Below are 12,901 nucleotides of genomic sequence, written 5' to 3' on the forward strand. Positions count from 1 at the left end.
TCAAAGACAGAGTTTATGGAAGATGGTATTAACATTCTTCTCATTCTGGGTCCTGCCACTCTACCAAATTAGGTCAGACTTCTCCCAGTCTATGGTATTTGCTCAGGCTTGCATGGGCAATATAGATTCTTTGTTTAGATTACATAAGGCTGGGAGTAATTTAGAAGCAAATGACATAATCCAAGTTCATCACAATAGGTCCAGCTTCTCATTGTAATATTCATTGTCTCATTAATTGTTAACCAATTAGAATTGATTGCCACACTCATGAGACCCCTTCTTCCAAGGGCATATAAGCTGTGAGCCTGCCACAATGATGGTCTTTGGCATTTGAGAGTACCACTGACCTCTTTTATTAAAATGCTAGTGTTATTAATAAAATGATTAATTACCCAGAAATTATGTCTCTCAGATTTTTTAAACCCCACACTAGCATTGATAACCACACAGGGGAATTTTGTCTGATTAAGAATGCCCTCTCTCAAATCTGGTGCTGATTGTCTATCCCAATCGAGCTCACCTTTAAGGTGTAAGATCTCACTCTGAGCATGAACTTCCATGGAAATTTTACCACTATACCTGTACCATCTCAGGGATTGACCCTGGCCCTACATAGAAGAATCTCTGTGTTGCCATGTAAGATCTGCATGTGTTGCTTTCATTTTTGCTTACTTTCTGCACCTGACAGCTATAAAACTCATGTTTCCCTAGCTTCCCAAGTAAGAATTATCTCTAAGTCCTTGAATCTGGGTTCTTTCTGTAACCCAAGCCATGAGGCAAAATAGGGCACTAACAGACAAAGTCCTTTTTACCATTTCATAAATTGAGTCTGCATAGCTTCTTGTAATTGTTTATTTTTACTCATCAGTGTAAAATAAAATCTAATCAATTCACTATCATGCTAATCAATGCAGTGTGTGGTTTCTATTGCACCAGAGAATAATGTCATAATAACTTCAGTTACATTCTGAAAAAGAGAAAACAAGCTTTTCTATGTGATATGTAAATGAAGCATTTTATGACCTGAGGCTTTACTATCAAAATTCCATTTCAATCCATCACTTTTCAACAACAAATTAAAAGAAAGGTGACTCAAGAATGAGAAACAATGAATTTAAGGTTATAGCTTATTATTTATATGGGATGTTACAAAAAATATATTGACATCAACTACAACACATACAAGTAAGTACATGTGCTTTCTGATTAGAAGATTGAATATTTTTCAGTATCACATAGAAATAAGTATTCCAAGAGACAATTTACTATGATTATACCATTTTATGGTAATGGATTATACCATTTTATATCTACATCAATTAATCTTTCAGCTTCATTCTCCTCGTTTAAGGTGAAGAAGATACATGTCACAAAGAGTTCTAGAATTCTGAATAATTTCCAGGTCCATTCAAGTACCAACATTTTAGTTAAAGGATCATAGAAATTTTAAATTGGAAGCTATCTTAGAGAGCATCTACTCATAGGATCATAGCATTATAACTTTAAAGTTTAAAAAGATAATAAAGGCAGCTATGTGGCACAGTGGATAGAGCAACAGCCCTGGAGTCAGGATAGAACTGAGTTCAAATACAACCTCAGACAGTTAATACTTACTAGCTGTGTGGCCCTGGGCAAGTCACTTAACATTAATTGCCTTGAAAAAAAACAATAGAGATAATCTAGTATAATCTTTTTATTTTACGAATGAAGCTGAGAAGGAAAGTAAGCTGCTCAAAGTCACAAAAGTAGTAAGTGGTAGAATTAGGATTTGAACTCAGGCCACAAGTCAGAGGATCACAGATTTAGGGTTGGAAGGGTCCATGGTGGTCATTAAGTCCAACTCTCTAATTTCATAGATGAGGAATTGAAGATTACAGAGGTTAAATGACTAATTCAGGGACATACAACTAGTAAATATCTGAAGCATGATTAAAACCCTGGTCCTCCTGACTCCAAATCCAGCATTCCTTCTGCTACCCTAAAAGAGGATGAAACTGAAGTCCTGATAAGTTAAGAGACTTAAACTTTAATTTTTTCCTTCAGTTCTCTTATGGCATGCTTCTGATCCACTATACTATGTTAATCTAATTCAACCACATAGTAATAATAAATATAACAATAGTTGACAGAGCTTCAAAATGTGTATTAAAAAACTTTGATGTGTGTTAGAGATGACCCCCCATTTTGGTAATGACATTTTACACACACCACACACACACACACACACACACACACACACACAGAGCCACAACTAATTAAGACCCCTTTTAATGAAATAAAGAATCCTTGAAAATTGCTATATTTAAGTAACTTATATATTAGCTTATTCATTAACTTATTCATTCTGTCATTATATCTCTACTTCCCAGAACAGTTTTTGGTATAGTAGGCATCAAATAAAAGTTTACAGATTTATTGTTACAGAATATAGTTTACTGACATAAACAGATATAAAATACTATGCAGAATCAGTGAGAAAAGATGATTTTTGATTGGATAAATTAGGAAAGGTTTTTTGGAAAATCAAGGGCATTACATAGTTGTTTGCCTTTTGTTTTGAAGAGGGCTGATGTCTCAATTTCCAGGTGAATTGGATTCAGGCAGAGTTGCACAAAGTCATCAGCTTATTCCCTTTTCCAGAATCATCAAAATCCTAGTGTAAGAAAAAGTCAAGAAGACTGGTTGTGGCCTGGGATGCAATAGATGACCTCGGAGTCTTTGCTTCCTGATCAAGCTTTAAGTGCTCCACAGTACCTGCTTCAGCTTCCTTCATGGCCATCATAAAAAATTGTTTTCATCTGTCCGTTCCACCTGGGGAAGTTTTCTCATGCTTGTTGCAGACAGCCTCCTAACTCGTCAGTGGGTCTGAGGCCTGTCGTTGAAACCTCAGCTTGTTCCAAACTGTCTACCAAGACAGTTTTACTGTGGTGTGGCCCCTGTACATGCTACAGTTTCTTGGAACCGCAGGTGAAAATTGGGTGAAAAGCGGACACCAAAGGGGGATGAGAAGCCTTAAAAAGGGCTTGGCAAGCTGTCACACCAGAAATGCTAATTTGGCATTACAAGCACAAAGAATGGCATAAGCAAAAACTCTGTAGATAAAAGAATACAAGCAACAAAACCAAAGACCACAATGATTACAATGAGGCAGATTTCAAAGGCAGTTTGTGACTTAAGTCTATAATATAGGTGTCAGGTTGTAGAGGGCTTGATCACTAGGGAAAGGATTTTGTTTCTTAATTAATAGACAATACAGAGCCATTCATTAAATTATATGTATGTGTAAGGAAGATTATTCTGACAATAGAATGTAGAATTGATTGAATAGGAAAACACTGGAAATTGAGAGGCCAGTTTTGGGGTTTACTGAAGTAGAACAGAGAGGAAGTAATAAAGACTTGTCCTAAGGTAGTGATAGTAGAAAGAAAGCACAAGAGAAATTTGAAAGTATATCACTGGTAGAATTACTAGAACTTGATTGTAGGATTGAATGTAGGTGGTGAGAGAGGAAGAAGAATCAAAGATATCATTGATAGTTTGTCTCTGAGTGTCTGGGTAAATAATTATTGAATTAACAGAAATAGGAAAGCCAAAAAGAAGATTACCTTGGTAAGTAGATAGTAATTTATTACAGTGCCAAGAATATGACTGAACACATCAAGAGTACGTGATGACTTTTGTTCAACCAATGCAACTTGAAATCTTGATTTAGGGTGTGGGGTATTCTAAACCAACTGAATTGCTTAGAAAAATACAGTGTTTTTGCCTGTTTCAAGTTTTTATTCTCCATATTTTGTTGTCTCTTGATTCTCAGCTAAGGTGGGCAAGTAACGGAAAATTATTAAATTGATTCAATTTGAATACCAGTAAAGATGTGGAGGGGAAAATTAGAAATTTTTCCTTTTTTTCTACAATATGAAATTATTGTTTGCTGACTTTTTGTTTTGTTTTTGTTTTATATATGCTATAAAGTTCTTATATGGAGAAAAGAATGGAGTAAAGATATCCCCCAGTTAATTCCACTTCTTTAGGATGATCTGATTGGGTGAGAAATTAAATTCTGGATCAGATTCTTATCAAAATCAAGGAACCAGGGGCTGGAGTAAAAATGATGGAAAAACTGGGGGTGAGAGCTTGTGACAGAACCAAGGAAAAAGATATAAATTAGGTGGCATCCCCTAAGTTTTAGGTGACTATGTTTCAAACATATGTAGGATTTCATGAGCTAAAATTCTACAGGTAGAGTCAATGAAAGAGATATGAGAAGCTCTTAAAAATGAAATTATGAAGATACAAAGAAGAAGAGTACCAATGAAGAGGAAAAAGGGGAGGGGTTATTTAAAGAGACTAATGTGGATTCATAGGTAAATCATTACAAATTGCTAAAATGTACAGAAATTGAAATAAGAATAAGAAATGGAGAACTATTACAAAGAGTATTTCACAATATTACTAAGAATGAGTTGGTGTAAGAAGGAAAGTTGAGGTAAACAAAAAAAAATAAGATGTCTTGGGAAGAAGGTGAAGATGAAAAAAGGACTGAAAATGGTTGAATAATGAGAGCCCAATGTCTTTTTGGTAAAATGTATTTAAGGCAGTATTACAGGGATCTCTCCTTGACACTAACTAGCCAAAAGTGTAACCACTGTCTTGGATGAAAACATAATTATCACTGGGAAGATGAAATAAAGTTGGGAGGAATACTTAACAGAGATGACAGAGCCAAAGACTAAAACATTCTCAGTGGACTAGAATGATATGTCAAATTGAATGAGATTAAATTTAACTGGGATAAATGTAGAAACCTACATTTTGATTTTTAAAAAACCTTAAAAATATAAAATGGGGAAAAAATCTGGTAATTTCTCTGAAAACAACAACAACAAAAAGCAAACAAAATAACTCATATTTTTTTAAACATATGCTAGTTCACAAGTCAAGTGTGTAATAGAACTCTGCTCATCCCCTCCCCTACTTCTCTTCTCCTCCCAATAAAAGGCAAAATGATGTTACTTTAGACTACCTTAGAGCACTATAGTATCAAGATGACAAAATGTAATAGAACCACTGTGTATCCTGCTCTTGTCAGAGTATAACTGGTTTACTGTGCTAAGTTCTAGGTACCGTAGTTTAGGAAAGATATTGACAAAATTGAGGGTGTGTAGAAGAAAATCGAGATCATTAAACATTTTAGAACAATGCTGTATATCAAGGGTTGACTTTTTTTTTGTTTGGGGGAGTAGGGTCTTATAGACTCCTTTCAGAAAAGATGAAACCTATGAACCCCTTGTCAGAATAATATTTTTAAATAATTGAAGGAAATGCTAAATTTCATGCAGAAATTAGTGAAAAAATATCTTTCTTGCCCATCCAAGTGATACCTGACCACAGATGCCTCAAGGATTTATGGATCCCAATTAAAAAGACTCTTGTTATGTATGAATCTTATGGAAGAAAACAATACCTTAATGCTGGTGAATAGAAAATGTATGTGAATATGACGATTATCTTCAAATATTTAAAGATTTGTTATTTTGAAGAGAGAATAGACATTCTGCTTGGTCACAAAGGTAAGCACTAGGAAAAATAGGCTTGCGTAGAGAGTGTGCCAGCACACATCACTATTGACATTAACATTGTTTTTTTCCCTTTCCTCACATGGCATGTAGGCACACCTAGGCCATAGCCCATGATGAGGAACTATAGGTAAAAATTCTAGAAAGGTATAGTTAGGGTTGATGAAATTAGAATTATTAATAAGTAGAATGAACTGCCTCAGCAACTGATGAGTTTGAACATTGGCACAGAAGTCATGATAGCTAGGTCAAAGTGCTGTAGCTGACTCCCCTTCCAACTCTGAAATTATATAGTTCTTTGATTCTATCACCCTAATGCACACTTTAGTTCATTCATTCAACAAGTGAATTCTTACGATGTGTAAGACTGGAAATTTGCAGGCAAATAAAAAGAGTCTCTATCATCAAAATGCTTAAAAATCGTAGTAACAAGAGGTACTTGAGGAGGTTTCACATGCACTTTAAGTAGGATAGTATCATAGAGTATGAGAATGCTATTAACGAACACAAATAGTGTTCTGCTTTGTACCTTTTTTATTATTTTTTTTTCGTATAACCTGCCACACGAACTGTTATGTGTTATGATCATCAAGGTGCCTGAAAATTTTGCATTTATTTAGTAAGAGATCAACAGAGAATAATGGAAAAAAGTTGTTAGAACAGTGAATATTATGTCCTGACCAAGTCTAATTCGCTTGGCAAAATGTCCTGTTAAAAGGACCCAGGAAAGAATGGTGTTGTGGGTAGAAGGTAGCTAGGTGGCACAGTGAATAAAGTGCTGGGCCTGAAATCAGGAAGACCTGAATTTAAAACTACCATCAGACAATTACCAACTTTGTTACCTTGCACAGGTAACTTAACTTCTATCTGCCTCAGTTTCTTCATCTCTAAAATGGGAATAACAGCACCTACCATCTACTGTTGTGAGGATCAAATGAGATAATAATTATAAAGTGCTTTGCTTATAACAAGTACTATGTAAATGTTAGTTATTATTATCAATAAATACTACTGCAGTGAATCAAATGAGATAATATAGGTACAATGCTTGGCAAAATTTAAAGTGTTATAAACATTAGCTATTATTACTATAATTACTGTTATATAAAGCAATATATTCATCTGATATTAAATAGGACACATAAATAGACTTTATTCTTCTTATTGCTAAGTTCATGTTCTGGTTATAAAAGTCTTGCTTAGGAAATGTACTAACATAGAACCCGAGGCTATCATTTAATATATTATTGAGACAGTTTAAAAAAATACATCAATGGATTGTAAGCCCAACTTTCTGTCATTAAAAGACACAAAAGGTGAAAAACGTGTCTTAGCAGTCAAAAATGTAATAGTAACAGAAAAAATTCCAAAAAAAAGTATGCTGAGAAATCCTATATTTAGCTATTTTCCAACCATTACCAGAAATTTGTTGCAATATATGCTCTTATTGAAATTGTGATTGTCCATAAATATTTGTTATACACTTGGAAATATAGCAGAGTGTGACAGCTTTCAATAAAACATTCAGTGTAATGCTTTGAGGTCTTCAGAGGTACCCAAAAATCGTTCCCAAACTGCATATTACATGTAGTTTTCCATTAGACACTGCACAAAATGTCCTTGACATTCAAGAGTGTGCCATCCGTATTTTAACATGCCTCACTCCAGGGTGTATTTGAAAATACCCTCCACTTGCCTTTAATAATAATGACTTGTCATATGGAATCCAGATCTTGGCTAATCTAACATAATATGTACTTGATGGCTTTTATTAACTGTCAAATGAAGCCCCATAGCCATCAGAAACATTTTTCCCTCCTGTCATGCATTTGTTCCCAGTATGTTTCATTTCTGACCATTAATGTAAAAGGTTAATATACTATACTACTTGATGTTATTAATATTCAATATGCATGGTAAGTGAATAATTTTGCAGACTTTCGATTTTTAAAGATGTTGTGCTATTAAGATTAACTGTTTTGCAGACTTTTAAAAGTGCACTAGACTGCATGCATTCCCTAATTTAAAAGCTAAAAGATCTATGAAGAATTTTTACTATATCATATTCTCCTCATCTTTACTCACATTCAATCTATTACTTTAGAATCCTGAAAGTATCTTTCCCCCCCTTATACTATATCTTCTCCTTTTTCTTAATCTTTGTTTATAACAGACGATAATTAGCCTATTTCTCTTGCTCATTTATGGCTTTATTGAGTCTCAAATTAATGTGAGATCAAAAGCAGTTTTTATGCAGTCAGTTCTGTGTGGGGGTCATTGGCCACTGTAATCCAAATGTTGGTAGTTAAACTAGCTCTCATTGTCCTCATTGTGATATCTTTATCTCAGATTTTGAAACCATTATTAACCAACTACATGAATTCAAGTGTAATTCACAGATAGTTACCCAGTATCATTAAGGAGGTGGAGGGTTATGAAAAGTGTGGCCTGTAAATGGGAATTCATAAAAGTCTCAAAATACCTATCTGCAAAATAGACTTCTTAATTTAAATTTCCTTTTCTCTGTGCATTTTTCCCCAACATGCTTTTCCTCTTTTTAATTTGAAATTCATTGTCTTCTGTTCTTTTTCCTTGTTAAACCAATAGCTTAAAGATGTAATAAAAACAGCATACAAAAAGACACAATAGCTGAATCAACCTCATTAAAATAATCTGAAGTGAACAAATACAGCTAATGCTGAAGAAAATAATCATCATAATCTCTTGGGGGAGTTTGAAGTCAAATTCTATATACATCTCTTCCCCCCTCCCAAATCTCTTCTTATGATAGCAGATGACAGAACAAAAGACATAAAATGATTCATGGGCCAGAGCTCCCTGCTTTGTTTTTTTCTTGGTGTTTGCAATCAACTGTTACAGGGAAGAAGGGCAAAGACAATTCACCAGTTTCCCAGAGCACAAGCTACTCCATAAGAGTAATATAAACAATTATGGAAGCTACATTATTACCATAAAAAAGAAAGAAAAATATGGTTTCTCTTTCTTTGTTTTTCCTGTAGGCACTGAAGAGATCTAGGACTTTGGGGTGCTGCTGGAACCCCAAGATCTTGGTACTGGACCCTGCCTGAATGAATTCAACTCAAATCTTCTTCAGCCAGAGGAAAAGTTTATTAGTGATTAAAACACATAGGCCAGGTGACACCCGTAAAGACGAGCAGGCATGAGAAAGTCTCAGCCTTTTGAGCATGAGATTCTCAGCTCCGAATGAGGGCCAGGATAGATCTTATATACTTTGGGTGATCAGGGAAGGGTCTGGTAAAATGGTCTGGGAAAAATGGTCTGGGTGAGAATTCCCAGAGATTGGAATGTCTAAGAGATTGAATAGACAATGGAAATAGACAATGAAGGAACTGAAAAGCATCTGAATGAGATTAAAAGGTAGGCTAAGTCTTTCAAAAGGAGATGAGGGCCTGTAGACAAAGGTGATCCAGATTCCTTTTGGTGCAAGGGGCCAAGACCTCAGCTTAGGCCACACCCCATCAGCACATGCATATACAGTACTGATACCTTTAATTTCACAATGTGGATTGTTGTATTTAGTTTAAGGAAGGGCATTATTAGATGTTGGAGAGCAGCCAAAGTGATAAGATTCATGGAGACCATGACATGTGAAGATTGGTTGATGGTATTGGAAGCATGTAACCTGTAGAAGAAAAGACTTAAGTGAGAAATCATTGCTCTCTTCAAATATTTGAAAGGTGGTCACAGAGAAGATGAGATTATGCTTGCGCTTAACTCCAGAGGATAAAACTAGGAGCAATGGGTGTAAAGGAAGAGATGGATTCTGGCTTAATTTTAAGGAGGAAAAAAAATGTTACTAACAAAGCTTTGCAAAAGTGAAATGGATCATTTCAAGAGCAATTGTGTTCACTGTACTAGAGGTCTTCAAGTTGAAGCTAGGTGGTAATTTATTGAGTATGTTGTAGAGTGGATTTTTCATTAGGTAAGGGTAAGACTAAATGGCCTCATTGTGCTACTGTTGTCAGTCAATACTGATTGAGCATCTAGCAAATGATATGTAGCATGTGTAGATTACATTAGATAAAAGATGTTAAGTTGTTTACTATGTGCCAGGTACTACACTAAACACTTGGAATATAAAAACAAGCAAATTCGCTCACGAGTCAAGACATCACCTGTAATATCATTAGTCTTTGAAAACAAAGAGAAACAAGTTACCTTTTATATATTCTTTCCCCCCCCATGTTTTATCTAATGTAATTTACACATAATACATATCATTAATGCATATCATTCACTATCTGCTCAATAAGTATTGACTGACAATAGTAGCACTATTTCCATAGTAGTTTTTTTCTTTTATCTAGTAGAAATTAACTGTCATTTATTTATCCTCCCCCCTTTTTTTCCCTGCAAATACTAGAAGTGAGCATGGCTCTAATTCAATATTTATCCCCTGTAAGTTAGCACCCTTTAGGTCAGTTGGCTAGTGTGCTTTTGATTTAAATGCATTAATCAATTCCTTTTATGTGCCAGTTAGCTTAAAAACTGCTTTCAGTTCACTGGCAGGTTTGTAAAGGTATCAATGATCACAGTGGGAATTGGATAGCAAAGGTTGGCTAAGAGCAAACTTACATTCGTTAGAAAAAAAACGACTAAAGGAAATATATCAATAGTGAGTTAATAGCAGAACCATTGAACATTAAAGACACTATTGCCTAGGATAGTAGACATTGCACTGGGTCATGGAATTGGGAGATCTGGATCAAATCTCTGCTCTTACTGATTGATTGATTTATATGTCTATGTGACAATTCTCTTAGTCTCTGAACCTTTGTCTCCTCATCTGTGTTATGGAATAAGGATGAAAATTTCTTCATTTGAGCAGAAAATTGCTATTTGGTTGTGAATTTATTCACAATGTTACATAAACTGAAGCAATTATGTACAATTACAAATAAACTAGATGCACCCAAATTACCTAACACAAATTTCTACAAAAGACAGTGAAAAGGATAGTACTATCATATATTTGTTATATTTTAATGAGTAATAAACATTTTTTCTCTTTTGTGAGAAAATTACACAAAGAGAAAAAAGTAATATAATGAAAAATATTATACAAGTTAAAAAACTTCTACCTTTTTCCAAATATGCCACCAAAATGTCCTTATGTATACCTTAGTGCCCTCTACTCCTATCCTCTACAATCCAGTAATTATATTTTTTAGTTGTAGCTTTCAGGTAGTCCAATTATTCTTACATTTTTATCTTCTTGATCTGTTCTCCAGATCAGTTGTTTTTCTTATGAGATGTTTCACTTTCTCTTCTACTTTTTAAATTTTTAAAAATATTTTGTCTTATTATTTCTTGGTCTCTTATAACTTCACTGGCTTCCCCTAGCCCAATTCTTATTTTCAAGGAGTTGTTTTCTTCCTTAAGATTCTGGATCTCCTTTTCCATTTGTTAACTTTCTTTTCATAATCATGTGGTTTTTTTGGATTGTTTTTATTTATTTATTTTTCTCAATCTCTCTCATTTAATTTTTAAATTCTTTTTTAAAGTGCTGTAGAGGGCTGGACCCATGGACTCAGGCAAGGTGGAATTCTTGGCCAAGGTGGAATTCCTGCCCTAGAAGGAGATGGTCACTATCATTCCCAGTTTCAACCTGGAGAAGATCTACCTCATTGGGGGAGATCTGGGACCTTTTAATACTCGTTTACCTGTGGAAGTACTTCTTTGGCTGGCAATGAACCTAAAACAGAGACAGAAGTGTCAAGTAATTTCTCCTGAATGGATGGATGTTGAAAAATTGTAGGAGATTCGAGATTAAGAGAGAAAAGAGGAACCATTTACACCAGTGCCTAGTGCTTACTACATGGAACTCACCAAATTGTTGTTAAATCATGCTTCAGATAACATCCCTAAGGCAGATGAGATCTGGACCCTGATTAAGGATATGTGTGATACTTGAATAGCTGAACTCCAGGTATCTGCAGACAGTTTTTTTTTCTTCAAACAGAAGGAAGCACATGTCAAGCTAGATAACCTAACTTTGATGGAGATCAACACTGCTAGAGTATTCCTCACAGAGGCCCTAGATCATATGTACAAACTCTGCACAAACCTCCATCCTGCAGAGTGCCCAGTCTCAGGACATTTAGAGGAAAATGTCATAGCAAGAGAGACTCCCTTAAGTTTTGTAAGACTGAGGGTAGGCATTGGAGAAGAGGCTAGTTTGGTACTTGCCCACTTTTCAGGAATGACTTTCCTGTAATTGGGAAGTTTTCAGACTGACAAAAGCACATGAGGATTACAAAGGACAGAGGGTCACCCTTTCCTTTTCATTAAGAGAAGCAACCTCCCCTCACATTCAGAGGTTGTCTTTGGGCCCGTGTTTATTTTGAGTAGCCCTGTTGCAAAACAATTTCTTCTCCCTGGCAGATTCCATTTCCCTCCCACACCCTGTCCTCCTGAGATGAATGGTGGTACAGTGTTTAGTTATTGTTTGTTCAGGGTTTTTGAATTTACCCTTTCCTTACCAGCAAAATGTTGTTTATCATTTTCATAAGATATCAGTGGCACAATAATGAAGATGTGACTTAGAATTTCATTCTATCTACTTTGTTTCATTTTCTACTGGCCTATAATCATCCCAAGAATTTTATTGTTAATTTTATTGACTTAAAAAGATAACATTTTGGGACAGTCTTATTGGATTGTTACCAATGTTTATGTGTTGTGGTTTACTTAGGCTCTTTCTGGTGAAACATGTAGACTGAATCAACCCCAGAAACGGAAGAATGGTTTGGGGGTTTTGCCCAGTATTACAGTAATAGTAAGTTACTTGGCTGTTGTGTCAAGATGATTGAAAGAGCTAGACCAACCATTTCATTAATAGGTCATTTTAAAGTCCAAATTGAATTGCACACAAAATAACACTTGGTCAGTTGTTTGCCAATAAACTTGTAAAGTCTAAAAGTAAAGTAAAGTGCCATGAATTCTTTTTGGGCAGGTGACCATTTGACATTACTTTTTGTGATAGGAGAGGCTTTTGTTCCTTCAATACCCTCCTGTGAAGATGAGCCACTATATTCTCTATGCCCATAGTAACTTTCCATGGTTGGGTTCTTTCCCCTTTGTTTGGTCATTTTATTTTATTTTTTTAAATTTATACCAATTTTTTATTGTTATCACCTCTAGTCCTGAGATATGAGGGATAGTTTCTCTAGCCTCAGATCCTTTCTCAGTTCTCCCTTCTGGCCTGGAACAAAAAAACAAGGACTTGGCCCTCTGGTAAGTGCCCACAGCTAGTGATGTCCCCACCCCATTGTTTCTGCACT

General features: G+C 35.2%; 1 pseudogene; it reads left to right on the forward strand.

Moving 5' to 3' along the window:
• Window positions 1–11,142: 11,142 nt before the first annotated feature.
• LOC110207847 (DNA replication complex GINS protein PSF2 pseudogene) lies at window positions 11,143–11,835 on the forward strand (annotated as a pseudogene).
• Window positions 11,836–12,901: the final 1,066 nt, after the last annotated feature.

This window comes from Phascolarctos cinereus, unplaced genomic scaffold (assembly GCF_003287225.1).
Source record: "Phascolarctos cinereus isolate Bilbo 61053 unplaced genomic scaffold, phaCin_HiC Scaffold_4;HRSCAF=312, whole genome shotgun sequence".
Lineage (NCBI taxonomy): Eukaryota > Metazoa > Chordata > Mammalia > Diprotodontia > Phascolarctidae > Phascolarctos > Phascolarctos cinereus.